This window comes from Choloepus didactylus, chromosome 9 (assembly GCF_015220235.1).
Source record: "Choloepus didactylus isolate mChoDid1 chromosome 9, mChoDid1.pri, whole genome shotgun sequence".
Lineage (NCBI taxonomy): Eukaryota > Metazoa > Chordata > Mammalia > Pilosa > Megalonychidae > Choloepus > Choloepus didactylus.
Genome location: NC_051315.1, coordinates 91,694,673 through 91,711,611, shown reverse-complemented (window position 1 = coordinate 91,711,611; position 16,939 = coordinate 91,694,673). Strand labels below are relative to the sequence as shown.

At 38.3% G+C, this 16,939-nt stretch overlaps 1 protein-coding gene across 5 annotated transcripts in view; it reads right to left on the bottom strand.

The window, feature by feature from the left end:
• SPATS2L (spermatogenesis associated serine rich 2 like) overlaps window positions 1–16,939 on the bottom strand; it is a 194,604-nt gene that overhangs the window by 152,804 nt on the left and 24,861 nt on the right. For all 5 annotated transcript variants that reach the window (XM_037849410.1, XM_037849411.1, XM_037849415.1 and 2 more), the window contains exon 2: window positions 16,088–16,137. The gene's annotated coding sequence lies outside the window, so the exon portion shown is untranslated. The remainder of the gene's footprint in view (window positions 1–16,087; window positions 16,138–16,939) is intronic.

Here is a 16,939-nt window from a genome sequence, read left to right as displayed (position 1 = left end):
TAATAAGATTATAATAACTCAGAGAAGAAACTGGCAAACATGGTGGGATAGATATTTGCACTCTGATCATCCAGCATCCACTCCCACTTCTCATGGCCACAGAAGTCCTATTTTGCTTTGGACCCAATCTGGGTCCCCGGGGTGATGCACATGGCCCAGGCTGCACCCACCAGCCCCTCATCCCACAGGTCTCAGTTGTGGAGTCCACACCACCCAAATGGGCAGTCAGGTCAAGGAGAACCAAAGCTGGGACTTCGTTTGCACTGTTAGGAAATTGGACCTTCTCCTTCTTGCTGGGCTTGAATGAAGAGGATGATGGGACTACAGTTGCCTCTGCCATCTTGTGATCATGTGCGGCTCGGAGCGGAGGCAACATATAGAAAGCAGAGTCAAGAAATACACAGCTCAGTCAATTCCCATCGAAGAGGATTCCTGAAAGTCCTAAGGATTCCTGTGTTGGCCACCCCTAATTGAGAGTGAGGCTGGGAAATGCAGTCTTTTGACTGTATAAAACCAGGGTGTGCTAACAAGAAAGGAAGAAAGAATGGGTGTTAGGTGGGCAATTAGTAGTATTTTCTATGGCCTGCTTTGGTTGAGTTTTCTGTCTCTTGCTACATGTAGGTTATCCTACATATGTAAAAAAAGGTATTACATACATCTGAATCTGTAAATTAGAGATCAAATCTTTTGTGAGGGAAACCTAACTTTTATTTTGCAGTAGATTCATCAGAAATTATCACTCAATTTTAAAACATGGTATCTACAATTAAAAATACAGGCTCTGAAAGCATGTACAGCAGTCCAATTTTGCATATTCAATTTATATATTGAAAAAATATTGCCAAAGTTTTACAAATCCTAATGTCTTCTTAAATTATAAGGATAATCAAACTGCAGATTTATAAGTTCACTGTCTCTAGTCAGGAACCACTGTGTTTTGAATTATGCCTTAGACTTCCATAGGTTAGTTTAGAAATGATAACAAATGTAGGAATCTTTGAACTGACATTTAGTTCTCAGGGGATAACTTTAAAAACTGGAGAAAATGGAAGTAGCTGCTTTTAAGATTCTTTTTCACTAGTCACAAAGACACAACATATATTTGAGGATACAGAGAATGCCAAAATGAGATTCTCTCTGAAATTATTTAGTGTGGCATGAGAAAAGGAAGTAAAACAAAGAAACAATGGTTTATTAGAACAAGCAAAATAAGTGGCAGGGAAGTCAGAGAGATGGGCTGTTAATAGATAGATGCTCTGCCTTCAGTCTTGATTATACAGGAAACAATAAATGATCTTTGTAGTTCATAGTCACACAGTGTCAGAGCTGGGGGGAAGCTTGAAAACCATTGAAATCAACCCTCTCACTTTGCAGAAGAAAAAAACTTAGACCTAAAAGACAAGGAGCATCTCTTTAATGTTCCACAACAAATCCATGGCTGAGTAAGTATAAAATGTAAGTTTCCCAACACCAGGCACAATAAAAATTCATTTCACTAATGTCCATTCACAAATTAGAAAACTGGGAAGTCAGCTTGCCAGATACGTACTATAATTTACTGCTATGTTTACTGTGAAGTCATTCTGAAATTATTTTTTTAAAGATAGGGGAAATTGGTTTTAATACCATGACTTCTGCTGAGACTGATTAATAAGGAAAAATATATTATATCTCGCCTCACTGAACTCAACCAGGTCCACTGGGTGTGGACAGACAGGGGCCTGCCTTAATATACAAATGGAACAGGCTGAGGGGCTGTCGGGGTTTAACAGCTGAAGAGAATTTTATTTTCTAGTGGAAGTGAATTTTTCTCTATAGTCTCTTTCAACTGCTTCCCATCTTTTGCTGAAGTTTCCCTGGAACACTGAGCCATTCTTAGCTATCTGACCCTCATCATAAGCTCCCTAAAAGGTTAAAAACTAGGTTAATTAACAAGTGATAGAAAAACTAGGTCTTTTGAAGGCCTTTCTTCAAGTAGCAGAAGACAGACATCGAGAATAATCTTGCAGAGTAGGTGAGTTTGAGTGTACTACAGATAACAAGATGAATTTTTATTAATATATTTTCATTACTTGGCAGCTGTAATTATGAGAAATGCAGGGAGGACACTACTCAGCAGTTTCTCCGAGTAAACCTAGGAAGTGTAGACCTGCGATTTGAGAGTAGGAAGGAGCCCCAGGGATGTTTTGTTAAATTGAGTATCTTCATTCTGCAGGGAAGCTTAGGAAGGAAGCTAATCTCTGCTGAATCAGGTGTACGAAAGAGCAAGTTCTGTTCTCAAAATCATGGCACAGACTGAGAATTCACATTCAGCTCAAGTATGTTTACAAATACGTTCAGCTGAAAAGCATCACATGCTGTTTCTCAGTTATCCAGAGCCAGACAATTTTATGGGGTTTGGTTCACAGATTTTTACAATTTTTTAATTAAAAATAACTTTGTTGATTCTTTCTTATTACAAAAGCAGGATATGTCCAAGACAGAAAAATTAAAATGCACAGACAAGCAAAATAGAAGAGCATTTTATGTATCCAGAATCCTACCACTTAAAGAACAACTTTAAAAATCCTTAAATATATTTCCAGAATTTTCTAAGAATATATACGTACATTAATGAAAATGTGACTATACTGTACATATTTGAATTTAGCAAGTTATTTTACTTAACAATATATTACGGACATCTTTTCATTATCAATATTTATCTCCAACATCATCTGTTGTGGCTGAACATTATTCCACCATATGACTGTAACATAATATACTTAATAATACATAAATATTAACATAATTTATAATTAATTAATAATATACTTAACGAATCTGTTATTGTTGGGCATTTAAGCAATTTCCTATTTGTCCTATTTTAAACAATGCTCTGATGAACATCTTTGTGGCTAAAGTCTTACACATATCTTTATTTTCTTAGCATAAATTCCTAGAAATAAAATTTCTGTGACAAAACAGTGAAAACATTTTAAAGGGTTTTTTAAAAATACATATTGCCAAACTGCCCTCTAGGAAACGAGTCACATACTTCAATTTACATGAATTACATGCACTCAAGTGCTCTCATCAGTTCAGCACTGCATGAAGAAAAACATGGGCCCAGCTGGGTTGGTAGTTATGTGATGTGCTTACATCTATAATTCTGATGAATGTTAACTACTGCCACCTTCATCAATTCACAGGCTTCTATGCTAGATGCTCCTATTTATATATCACCATTCATCACTGTCTTATACATCCTATTTTGGTTTTTTCTTTGGGATTTGATGCCTTTTTTTCCCTGCCCTGAGTTTCATAGTCATACCAATATTCTTAAAGAGACTCTAGATGATTATTTCCTGGTAACATTTTTGGTAGGACCCTGATCACATGCATCAGCTAGAAAATCTGTTATCCGATTTATGCTCCCAATTAGAAGGCTGAAAAAGTTTGCAGTCTGACATTTTAAAGAAGTGATAGAAATGACATCTGAAGTTTTGGTAAAGTCGACATGTACCTGCAAGACTAAAGATTGAAAATGGAATGTGCTGTCAGGCTGCATATTTTCTTTTAATTTTTTAATTTATTCATTTATGCTCCATCTGATTCCAAAAAGGATTTAAAGCAGCTTTTTCTTTCAAATGTGTTTTCTACATTGGACATTTTCACATCACTGAGACTGCCAGCTTCTTCCCTAAGGATAGTCCTCTATCATAAGTGCTTGCTATATTTGGAGATTGAATGGCAAGGACATTGTTCTTATCCAGGAAAGAAAAGTGGAAAAAATAACTCATTATGAACGTGAACGCTGTCTGGAAGACCCCCCAAAACCGGGTGACCCAGGGGATGCAATACCAGTCCCATAAAAAAAAACTATGACAAACTCAATTTCTAAGATGCATTAAAGCTCCAAAGAATCACAAAAAGGCCTTTGAGCTACCCACTTCCCCCAGGAACGGTAAGAACTCAAACCCCCAACATCCCGACTTGGGAGAGCATTATAAGAAGACAAGGTGTTAGCCCCAAGATGCCTCGGTGCCCTAGGGCAGGGAAGGTAGGCAGCACATCAGAAGGAGGTAGAAAGGGTCCATCTCCCCTAGGCGGCAGAAAGGGAACTCCCAGGCCCCTGCAGTCTATCCCCAAGTTTCCTACTCTTCCAACACCCTCTTCTCTGGAATTCTGACTCTAGTCTCCTGTCCCACATTTTGAAGCCTGTTATTTTTTTAGTCCATGGCCATTTTAAACCTTGATCTTTGGACTTGACTTTCCACCTCTCTTCCAGTGAGCTAAACCTTGCCCAGTATCTCTTCTGTTTCAGGGCCTGCCGGCTGGCAGGAAGAAACAGTGAAGGGAAGTAATGACAAGTCCACAGTATGTAGAGGACAGAGACTGGAAAAAAAATTAAATTTACCCGATTTAGAAAAAAACGAAGTGGGTATTAAGTGCTACAGTAATGGGTTTATAACATTGAACTTACTTGGCATATTAAAAGCGTCCTGGTGAGTTTTGCCTATCCTTTAAATGCTCCAAATGCCACCGTTTTGAAAGAAAAAGATCTGTTTCATTGAGACACCTGTGGTTTTCTGAGATTTCAAGACAACCTCGAGAAAAATGTGCAGTTTTTCAACTGAAATACCAGTAAATCCAAGCAGCAAAGGCCAAACTCAAGAATAAGACCCATATGAACAATTAGCACATCAACAATTAGCCAAAGCTAATTAAACCTTATGTGTCAGCACTTCACTATTTACTGAGCCCTCTCAAATAAGCATTTCATTTGATTCTCACCATAATTTAGTAAGGTAGATGTTACTATTCCTGCTTTAGAGAGGAGGAAACTTAGGTTAAATGATGCACCTGAGTCATCCAGGAAGTTTGTTTAGTGGTTAACAACCTGAAGCTCCACTACCAAGGTTCAAATCCAGGACCCACCCACTGTTAATGTGTGACCACCTCAGGCAAGTTACCTAACTTCACTATGTTCTGGTGTCTACATCCATAAAATGTGGACAAAACAATAATACTCGCCTCAGAAAGTTGTGAGGATTAGTTGGGCTAATACATTAAAGCACTTAGTACATTACCCAGCACGTACAGTAAGCAGTTAATGTTAGCAAGACTCAACTCCAGAGCTAAGCATCTTATATGAGGTATCCTTATCTTTAACATTTGCATTGATGATTTCTCAAAAAAAGGAAAATACATGATAAAAGGAAAATCTAAATTGGATGTAATGACTCAAAAAGGAAGAGCAAGGGCAAAAGTTCAAGTGCAGCTTCTTAAAAGAACCCCATTTGTTTTGTTTCCAAAAAAATACTGCACACGATTTAAGTATTTTCAGTCATTTTAGAGCATAATGAAAGGTCAAGCTAGATGGAAGTAATATTTGTGTAACCCACGGTGACTGTCAGGAAGTCTGTTTTCCATGGCCTGACCCCTTCTGTGGAAGAGCATTCCAAGGAGAAGGGGCCACGCCTCCCCCAGCCCTCCCACCTCCGGCTGCGTCTACCCCATGTGAGTTCTCTGGGAAGACTGCAGAACACAGCAGCAGCTAGCAAATCTGGAGTGCTGTGGAAAAGCGCAATTTCACCCAGGGAAGAGGGCAATGTAAAATAAGCAGAGGAACGTTACCAGGAAACATTTTCTTTTTTCTAGTTTCTTATAGTAGTGGGAGCAAAAAGAGGTTGAAATGGGGAGAAGGTGGTGTTGAGGGGGTTGGGAAGGAGCAGAGAGACTTACCAAGACATGGAATTGGCAGAAAGAATTGCAGGTGCCTGGAATAACTACCAAAAAAAAAAAAAAAAAAAAAAAAAAAACAGCCTCAAGAATATACCAAAGGAAGAAGGAAAAAAAAAAAAAGCACCCAGTGTTCTTTTTCACTTTAATTGTTCTTTTTCACTTTAATTTTTATTCTTATTATTTTTGTGTGTGTGGTAATGAAAATGTCAAAAATTAATTTTGGCGATGAATGCGCAACTATATAATGGTACTATAAACAACTGAATGTATGCTTTGTTTTGTATGACTGTATGGTATGTGAATATATCTCAATAAAAATGAATTTAAAAAAAATAGAATATACCAAAATACACAAGTTACCACAATAGATTTTTTTAAAAAAGATACCAAAGCAACAAGAGTTAAAAGAGGGTCAAGGCAGAGAAATTCTGTAAACATAACATATGTCAGAGGACCATACAGAGGCCACATAAGACCCAAAGTAAGTGATTCCGCAGTCTTTCTCTAGTCAGCCTATATACATTGTGATGTGGGTTGAAGTCCTTTCCTAGAAATTACACCTCGTTCTGAAGCATAATGTGAAACATGCTTCCAGTGGCGCAAGTGTAGACTGGAAGATTCAAGTCAACAGCAGTGTGATAGAACCCAGTGAAGGAACTCAGGGTGTCTCTGACATAGGGTTACCTGTGATAAAGGAAATCACACTCTACATAGGAACATATTCATCATTAAAACAAAAAGTTTATGGGCTTTTGTTCACCCCAGAAGTTCTGCATGCCACAAACGTAAAACCAACAATAATATAATTCTTTACATTTGTATAGCATTTTAAGGTTTACAAAGAATTTTTATAAACATGATCTTCTGTCTGATATTGATACTGTTCATGCTCCAACAAGACACATTCTTCATATTATTTATAAAAGTCCCTAAGAATTGACTTTGTTACCGCAAATGTATTTTTATCTATAAAGTCTACTCATTGAATTTTATCTAAAAATACCCATACATAAAAGATAAATAGTGGGTTTTAGATATTGATTCTATTCTAAAATATCTACTACTTTTCCAGAATGACTAATTAAATCTAATTTATGTTACCTGAACTAGGTGTAAACATTGGTGATACTCTGCAAAGACCATTGCACATATCTCATTAAGGAGTTCCTATATTACCAAACGCTCAGACATTCTAAGGGGGTACTATAGATGAATAATTATTTTTAAAAGGAATGTACTAAAGGATGTCCCTCAAGGGGCTTTAAAAACAGCTCTTAGAAGCATAACATGAACAGGAAGCATGCTATAAGGTTATGAAGAATTGGTGGAATAAAAATGATTGTGGCCTACTTCCATAAAGAAGTATGGAAAAAAGAAAACAAGCTAAAATTGTTTCCAGCTTGCTGAGTTAGAATGAACTGTTATTTCATTAGGCAAGTGTCTTATTTACTCTATGCCCTATATACAATAATAATATGTGTTGTCAAGAGTCAACAGTACACATTAGCATTTTTTAATTTAGGAAAAAGGGGAAATTGTAAACCCTACGGAACAGTTTTCCGGTTGGCATAGTTCAGCATGCCTGGAGGGTGGTACGTTCTTTGTACCCAAATCTTTACTAAATGTTCTATCCTTGAGATACGAAGATAACACTTCTGACCCACAGTCTGCAGGGTATTCAGTTTTAGATTCTTTTTTTCTTTCAGCTTTGATGATAAAATTGTGCTGATCCCCTCTCTTTTGTTCATCTGGTTCCCTTTGTGACTGAAAGCACACATTTGGGAGACAGCTGAGTGGCTTTGGGAGAGAAGTTACAGTTTTGAGAAAAAGGGAAGTGAACTGGAGAGCTAACCCTGGCACCAGGCACTAACCAACTGATGTGTTAAAAGCAAAATGCTACAAAGTAGAAACTGATACACTCTGTAAGGAAAGAACTCTGCAAACCTGTTTGCATTATGAAAAGCTGTGATAAGCTTAAACTTTTTCATTGGATATGCTAACTTTTGGGGTAAAATAAACCTTCTGGAACGTTGTATCAATTCTTTCTTTACCCCTAGGCTGTCAGGTTGTTCTAGGGTTAGTTTTTCCAAGCCCTATGTCTCCATTACAGCACGCATCCTATTTAAGTCTTTTGTAGCACTTACCACCAGCTACAATTATTGTGCTGATTTACGTGGTTAGTTCTTTCTTCATTGTCTGGCTCCTCCACTAGAATATAAATTCCACGTAGCGGAAAGTCCCAATCTACTAAAGTTAGATAATGATTCTTTGGTCAAGATAACTACTTGAAAGAACTGCCTGAATATATTCGTTCATTCAACAATACTAATTGAACACCTCTCTGAACCAGGTAGGTACGGGACACAGCACTGGGAATTCTGGTAAACAAAACAAACCACAAAATTTACATTTAGACAGCCAGCAATCTACTATGGGGCTAGATGAATGTATCATGTGCCATCTTATTAAATCTTTGAACAGAGTATAGAGAAAGAGGAAGAAAAGAAGACAGCTCTTTTCTGATGTCTTTCTATAAAAAAAGGACAAAGCCACATCTCCCTTACTTCTTTGATTCATTTCCCTAACTCTTTGCTCTCAGTAAGCAACACATGCTTAATTGGCTGGCAGAACCCTCTTGAAGCTCTCTTTTCAGGAAGCTTTGCAAAGGTCTTATAAACAATTTTGCTGTTCCAGAAAATGTTAATGCTCAAGGTATCCCTTGAAAGAAAAGGAAAATTCCTCTGTGTGTTTTTTTTTCTCAGTTACGAGGAATGCAATTAGGCATCTACTTGGCACTGTGTCAGTTCTCATAGCCAGGAAATCTCAGGGTTAGGAGAACAAAGTTACCAAGATCCTTTTGCTATTGACTATGGCTGGCCCAGGGTTCAAGGGTTAAAGCCTGAGAATGTTTTATCCCTTTTCTTTAATTTTCCATGTAAGTAACTTCCAAATGCCAAAGCTTACAGAACTCAGAATATACAATCCTTTCCACAACCTTATAGAAAAATTAACGTATGCTGTGATTTATCTCTAATACTGGTCTTTCAAAGCATTAGGCAGAATACCTGAAAGGCTTCAGACAACAGCTGCCAAGAGAAGTTTAACATTTCATGGATCAGCACTTAAAATCTGACAAATAATAAATCATCCTTGTGACCAGTTTAAGGCACTGGGTTGATAATGTATTGAGGGCTGGTTAAAAAGTGTGGACTATAGATTATGTAACAACTCAGCACTTTGGAAAATGGAGGTGAAGTGAAATGACTGTTATTACCATATCTGTTTCTTCAGACTATGCTTTCTCTAAGAAAGACATTTTCTTTTTATAGAAAGAAAATTTCACTGTGTGAGAAAATATAAAATTTGTTTATTTCATATGCATCTGTGCTTTAAGAACAAGGAATTTTACACTCTGTAACTTTATAATGAATGATCCAAAGGGGACAACACTCTCTACCTAGGACTTGTTAGGGCAATATTGGAAAATGATGTTAAACGTGTTTTGGAAGACATTCACCAATTTTTCCAAATGTATGAACATTTCCATCTTTTTCATACTTGAAATATCACAAGTAACTGCTTGAGCCCTAGAAGAATAAATGCTATATACCAGACACCCATTTGGTGTGAGGAAAAGCTGTATATGTTAAAGAATGGCTGGTATATATTCAAAATACACTTTAATAGGTAGGTGCACAAGAGAAAAAAATTCAGGTCCTTTAAACTTGGAAGGTACACGATCCATAACAGGCAATCTCTTATAGTCTAATATGGATAGGGGAGGACTCTGGCACAAACGCTCCAAAGATCAAGAAAAGTGAGGCTATTTGGAATACAGTACAAGACTTCTCTGAAATCTCGCCCATAATATGCCGTCTTGCACACGGTATTCAGGCTCAATGCCCCACTCTCATTTTCTTTCTGCCTTGACATAAAACCTTGGGGCAAGTCAGGCTGTCAGCAAAGAGACTGTCAGCATTCGGAATGCTAAAATTGATTTAATGCCTTCTTGCTAACAAGAGACAAAACACTGGTTAAAGGTAGAAGTGAAACCAAACCAGAGAGACGCAGCCTCAAAAGAAGGAAGTCTCGTGTGACCTATGAAGGATTTCTTAACGTCGAGTGAATGTGATTTAAAGTCCGATGTTCACCTAAAGAGCAGGAGCAGCCCAGTTTCAGTTAGGTGGTGTTGACATTTACTGGAGAAAACATTCATATGTGCCTCTGTATTGATATTTCTTTTAATCTTGTTATTAAAACTCCTTAAAGAAAGTTAAGGCACTAGCAGTTATGGAAACAATACCAATTATAGGTAGAAACATATAGGAACTGCTGATCTGAAAATGGCCCAGACATGCAGGGCTGGAGCTCCCAGGAATCACCTCTCTCCTATATGACCTGGTCCACTCAACAAGGCTGGCCAAAAAATGGTCGTCCAACCAGATTCTCTCTCCTAGAAACCTGGAACACGGAGCTGAGAAACCCAAAGGCTGAAAGTCACTAGCGCTGGGTCACATTAACAGCAATAGCTTAGACAAAAGAGCTGAGATCCCCAGAGCAGCCCTGGTTTCTGCCCTTCATGCAGTTTGATGCTTTGGCCCTTCCTTCAGTTCTGTGAGACACCTCAGGATCCTACCCATAAAAAACATTAAAAATAATTCTTTTTTGGTTTAAGCTAGCCAATGCGTTTCTGTAGCTTCCTATCAAAAGAACCCTGTATTCTAGGACATTAGGGCTTTAACAAAAAGCTACATTTTGGTAAAGGTGAAGTATGAAAGATAAGAACATCACAATTTCTTACATTGGTAGGAAACTTGACATTTTCAGAAAGTGTTACATAAGTGATCTCATGACACTGTGAGGGGGAAAGGGCTGCTGTTGTTATCCATGTGAGAGAGACGAAGTGACGGTGGCTCAGAGAGGGCACTGCCTGTGTGCCATGGTGTGCTCCTGGTAAGTGGTAGACCCAGGCTGAGCACCCAGGGCTGCTCGCCACTAGCGCGTGCCCTTCCCACTACAAACCATGATGCATGTGCCATCCTTGCACTCTATTATTCCCACCTTGCAAGAGCCTGCCATATCGTTTTCAATTTTTTATTTATAGAATCCTTAGTTAAGAAGGAATCTTATGGGATATATAAACAAATAAAACAGGAAAAAGCAGAGCTATTCTAGATGTGTGTATGTACGGCGTAGAAGGGAGGGCATCCTTGTTTCTCCCTCACTCCTACTCCAACCCCAAACCAGGGGCTTGGGAGAAGTTGTAATAGGGTAAAAAACCTAAGGCCTTAGTGTTGATATTTGCCAATAAAAGGAAATTAGAACCAAGATGTGCCTCCTATTGAATATAGTTAGCAAGTTTACCATTTCCTACACATTCTAGATTTAACTGTTAGCAGCGGTGCCCAAGATATTTTCATCTTACATGGTTTGAATATGTATTCCCAATATATGTTTGGTTGTTTGTTTATAATTCACATAAATTGTATGTATTATTGTATTAATATGTTATATACCTTATAAACCATGAACAAAAATAGAAAAGGATGACAGAACTGATGTAATAGCTTACTAATCATGAGATCTCAAGGCAAACATACACATGGGAAAGGTTCATGATCAAGGATAATAAATATAAATCCACAGATCTTCCAAATAACTTAGAATTTTGGTGGCCAGCTTCTTGACAGATCTCTTCTAATGGTCATTGTCAATACCTCATAACGAGGCTGACAAAGAGTTCACACAAAGCTTTGCCATTTTCTTGCTGCTTGCACAATCTAAAATTATCTTCCATTTATGGGAAATTTTTGCAGAATCCTTTTAAGGTACTTGTTCAGTTTGTGTTTATTAAATCTAAAAAATAGATTTTGTAAATCTATTTAACCAGGTACAATATATTTCACAAAATAGCCAAAGCAAATGAACTGGTGAGCAAGCCACTGGGAAGCCCCAGCCTTCCTCAGGAGCTCTAGCCCACCGTGCTCCACAGGTGACAGTCAATGAGCTGACAGGTGGGCTCAGGGAGGCTGCTAGTGCCAATGCGTTCACCATCAGTTGCAGTGTTTTATGACAAAATTAATGTAAATGCAAATTCTAAACAAGTTCTTTTCCCATCTAAATGGATCTTCTCAAGGGCTCCCTGGGGGTATATATCCCACTTTGGAGGCCAGTGTCATGCAGCGAGGCAGCAGTCTACTTCTAGGGGTCAGTTACACTCGCAGGACTTTCTAAGCCAAAACGATGCAGTACAAGGACAATGTCCAAACCAACCAAGGCAGGAAAGAGAGTGACTTTGTTTTTTAAACTTTTTTTACAACTATGAATTATAACCCACTAACAGAAAAGTATATAAAACATTAATATTTAGTGTAATATACTGTATATTACTCATGTAACCACTAGCCCCAACAAAACACAGAACATTGTCAGGACCCCCAGAAGCCCTCCAAGTTCTTTCTCTTCCCTACCTCCCTTCCCTAGAGGCAACCACTCTTCTGATTCTTACAGTAAGAAGACCCCTGCTTTTCTTTAAAATTTTAGCCCCTTATGTATGCACACACCCTTTAGCAATAGAGTTTAATTTGGTCTGTTCTCATACTTTTATAAGTAGAATAACATGATTATGTATTCTTTTTCATCTTCTTTTCAAAACAATATTTGTAGGATATATCCATATTATTGTGCAGAGTGCTGGTTCAATTCTTTTTCACTGTTATGTAGTATTTCATTTTATGAATACAACAGAATTTTAAATTTAATTAAAAATTTTTCCATTTTATGCATCTACCACCTTCTACTACTAATAGACATTTTGGATATTTCTAATTTGAGATGAATACAGATAATTCTGCTAAGAACATTTACAAGTATCTTCGGAATGCACATTTCACTAGAATACACACATACAAACACACACACATGAGACTGAAATTGCTGGGTCCTATCTTAGTTTTAAAAAAAACTAACAAAAGGTAATTCCAGTGTATCTCTTACAAAACAATTTTAATATTAACTAACTCTCATATCACCAGAAGAAAAGCTCATTAAATTGTGAGATTTATGTTTTCCCAAACTTTCTCTCTTCATGTTCATTAAACCATGACATTAAATGCATTTAAATCTATTTAAAATAGTTTGAAAATTTCCAGTGAATTTATTGAAACTGATTCCCCCAAATCTCATATATACACACACATAAAAATATACACCCATAAATTTTAACATATTATAGTCACATTTTTATTTCTCATGAGTCTAATATTGTATACGCTGAGAGACAAAAACATTCATTCAATTTTTTTCAGTAATTTTGCACCAAAAGGTTTCAAGTTAATTCTTATATTGATGAAGCATGGAAAGCCAAAAAATGTTAACCCTGTAGATAACTGAGGAGTACAAATACAAATAATAGAGATTAATTCCAACTTCAGAGTCTCTAACATTTTCATTAACATCAGGAGTGTGCTGCAAATGCAGTGAATAAATGGGACACAATCTTGTGGCACCAGAAAAACCTGCTCATCAGTCTACCATTGTCTTCTTGTCTTATTGTGCCAAAAACTTTCTGCGTAGTAACTCGTATGTACAGTGCTGTACGTAATTAGAGGTAGGTACTATTATTTGTCCCATTTTACAAGAGAAATCTGAGGCACTGAGAGGAAAGGTAACTTGACAAGGGTCATGCAGCTGTAGGTAGTTGAGCTGGGATTCAAAAGCATGCTTCCCAGTGCTACAGTCTATTATATACTGTTGCCTCGCCAAGTGTTAGTTTTGTTATTGTTGCTGACATTATTGCTATTATTTTGATAACAAAAAGAATAGTTCTTTAAGACCAGTGCAAAAAGTGAGCCATAGGGGAAAAAAATCTATGTACATTCATTTTGATTTATGAGAAATTTGTGAAAATAATTGTAACTAAGCAACTCTCCAGTTCTGGGAGAACTAATTAAGAAATGAATTAAGGGATTCGATGGATACCCAAATTAGTCATTAGGGCTCAAAGATCTGGAGTTCCTGGTTTAAATCCAGCTTTGGTCATTGCATCCAAAATAAACATGACCTGATAAGTACCACAGCTCACAATTAAAATGGATTTATACAGCTTATGTGTCCACATGGGACAGGTCTCTTCCTAATTGAATTTGGACTAGTCTTCAGTTACTGTGGGTTTCATTTGCCATCTTCCAAGTCTTTTGTAACTGCTGGCAATAGGATTATGCTGAGGGAGAAACCATTTCAATCAGTGATGTCTGCATAAAAATAAATGTAAAGCCTTTGAGCTGGAATTAGAAAATTCTTCAAGTGTGCTCCTGTGGTACATGTTTGAGACTACTACCAACTGGCAAGACCAGTTACAGAAGGGAGGTCCAGCATCACTGTTCTGGGTTAAGGAATCAGTAAAAGCAGGGGTTGAACAAGTAATTAGAGTAATCTTTTGCAGACAAAAACATTCCTGCTTTCCACCTCTAATATGATTAGACAGCTGAAGGCATCTCATTCTTCTGACAAAAATGTGATCAGAATGGTTTTCCACTGATACATCTTTCCATCAGGCTGTTTGGTACCTTCTGGCAGAATAATCAGGTGTTTCTGGTTATTTGATATATGTTCCAAGAAAACAGGAATTCAGTGTGCTCTTCCTCATCTGATAGGAAGAAGGCTGCCAGACTTTACATAGCAACTTCTCAGTTGCCTAACCAAACTGAGAAGTTCCTTCTAAGTGTGCCATATGTGTGTGTGTGTGTACAGAGAGAGAGAGAAAAAATAAACCAGTTGTTTGCATACTAATTCTCTTTGAACAACTATAGAGAATATTTTCACGGTGACTTGGATACAAAGAAGTGAAAAATTCTCTTCCATTAATGGAAAACAACCAACTCCCACCAATGTTAACGGACCTTTTCAAAAAGCTCCACTCATCTTGCTACTGAAGTTCAGGTTTACAGAAAAAAGAATCAAGTTTAGATTAAACATTTGTGGAAATATCCAGGTACAATAAGACCTCATTAATTTGGACTACCTCAATTTGTAATTTATAATCATTTGACAGGGTCTAGACCAAAGATGAGCTTTTCACCATGAATCTACGGCTTCCTAAGCAAATTAATTTAAGAATGCTCAGGGAAAAAATAAAAATATTTCAGAGAAAATATGTACCTAAAACAACAATATGCTTTCTGTCCAGCAAAAATTTTTGATGTACCCATTCAAATACGAATAACTGATAACAAAAATTGTAACCATTTTATTGAATGTCAATCTTGTGTAAGTTCACTTCATAAACATGAGCTCAGATCATCTCAACCACTCTGTAAGATAACTATCGTTATCCCATCTGAGAGAGGAGAAACAGGTTCAGGGAAGTAAGTGACATGCAAAGACTGCACAATCCCTGGGCAGCAGATGCAGGATTCGAAGCTGGGCTGTCTGGCTCAAAAGCCTGTTTCCTTCCACTCCCACTTAATGCTGACTGAGCACTGCTGATTGCAAACCTGGCTTCTAGATTCACTGGAGCATGTTCTTCAGCACAACAAAAGCAATAATTGCTATCACTGCAAGGAAAGGAAGCCAGGCAATCTGGCTCCAAAGCCTATCACTCTTAACCATAATTCCTTACTACATTACAAGTATGTCTCTAAGAGGCTTTTCTTTTCTTTTTTTTCTTTTTTTTTTTTTTTTGATATATCAAAGTATTTCACAGGTATGAAACTACACTAAAGAAATCATACTAGGACCTTCCTCCCAGGGTTTTTGAGAAGACCGGATGATATATAACGCATACAATGCATTTAGCACACAGCCTAGTAGGTGGGGTAGGGATGCAGGTCGGTCAGGGTGTAGGTAGATGGGCTAGGGGGATGATGTAGGTGGGGTAGGAGGATATAGGTTGAAGTAAGGGGGATGTAGATGGGATGCGGGGATGCAGGTGGCTTAGGGGGATGCAGGTGGCTTAGGGAGATGCAGGTAGGGCAGGAGGATGCAGGTGGGGTGGGGGATGTAGGTGGGGAGGGGGATGTAGGTGGGGCAGGGGGATGTATGTGGGCTAGAGGTATGTAAGTGGGGTAAGAAGATATAGGTTGGGGTAAGGGGGATGCAGGGGGGTGGGCAGGGGATTCAGGTGGTCTAGGGGGATGTCAGTAGGGGTCAGGAGGAGTGCCTCAGGTCCACAGCCCCCCACTGCCCTATCATGAGTGACTTCAGACTACACGTCTGTAAACGGGAACTCTGGTGTTGAGACCCTGAGAGGCAGCAGAAGCTGCTGAAGTCTGTGATAGGGCCTCTGGGAGTCAGATGTAGGGACAACTGGCCACGTGGGCAGGAGGAGGACCCAGAGAAAGGAAGGACCACCTCTCCTTACCTAGGAATCCACGGAGATGTTCCTGAAAACAGCCTGGGTTCTGGAGGGCTCTAGGGAAAAAGAGAATTTTGGAGGTCAGGTCCCGTATTTAGCAGCCGCACCACCCATTTCCTTCCGCACCCATACCTAAGCACAGGAACTGGAATCATGCAGATGTGGAATTGTGCCTCACCCAGGACTCAGTAGCTATGTGACCTTGGGTAGGCAGCAGAACCTCTCTGTGCCTCAATTTACTCAACTATAAAATGGAGATCATAGTAGGACCTTCCTCCCATGGTTTTTGAGAAGACCGGATGATACATAACGCATGCAATGCATTTAGCACACAGCCTAGCGCATAATAGTGATAGTTTCATATAGCAATAATAATAGCTAATATTTACTGCTTGGTCAGATAGTCCTAACACTCTTCTGGGGCTTCCCAGGAGTTAACTCCTTCAGTGCTCATAGAAACTCTATGAGATAGGCACAATTAGTTTGGCATTTTACAGGTGTAGAAACTGAGGCACAGAAAAGCCAAATCACCTGTCCCACTAAAATGTAAGTGTCAAGTGGTAGAGCTGGGATTCTAGCTGCACCAACTTGGTCCTAAAGCCCAGACTCTCAATCACAGTGATGTACTATTTTATTACAAATAAATGTTAGCTACTGTTTTGTTGTTATAATATTCTTCTCTCCCAGAGGTAGCCCATAATATACACACAACTCCAAGGAACCCATCATTCAGCCAGTAATAACTTGGGCCAAGGGGATTAGTGCCAGGGTTAGAAGTCAACCAACCAACCACTCCGTCACTCAACAACTGCTCCAAGTGTTTCTTGAGAATCTCTATATATCCAATATTCTGTTAAG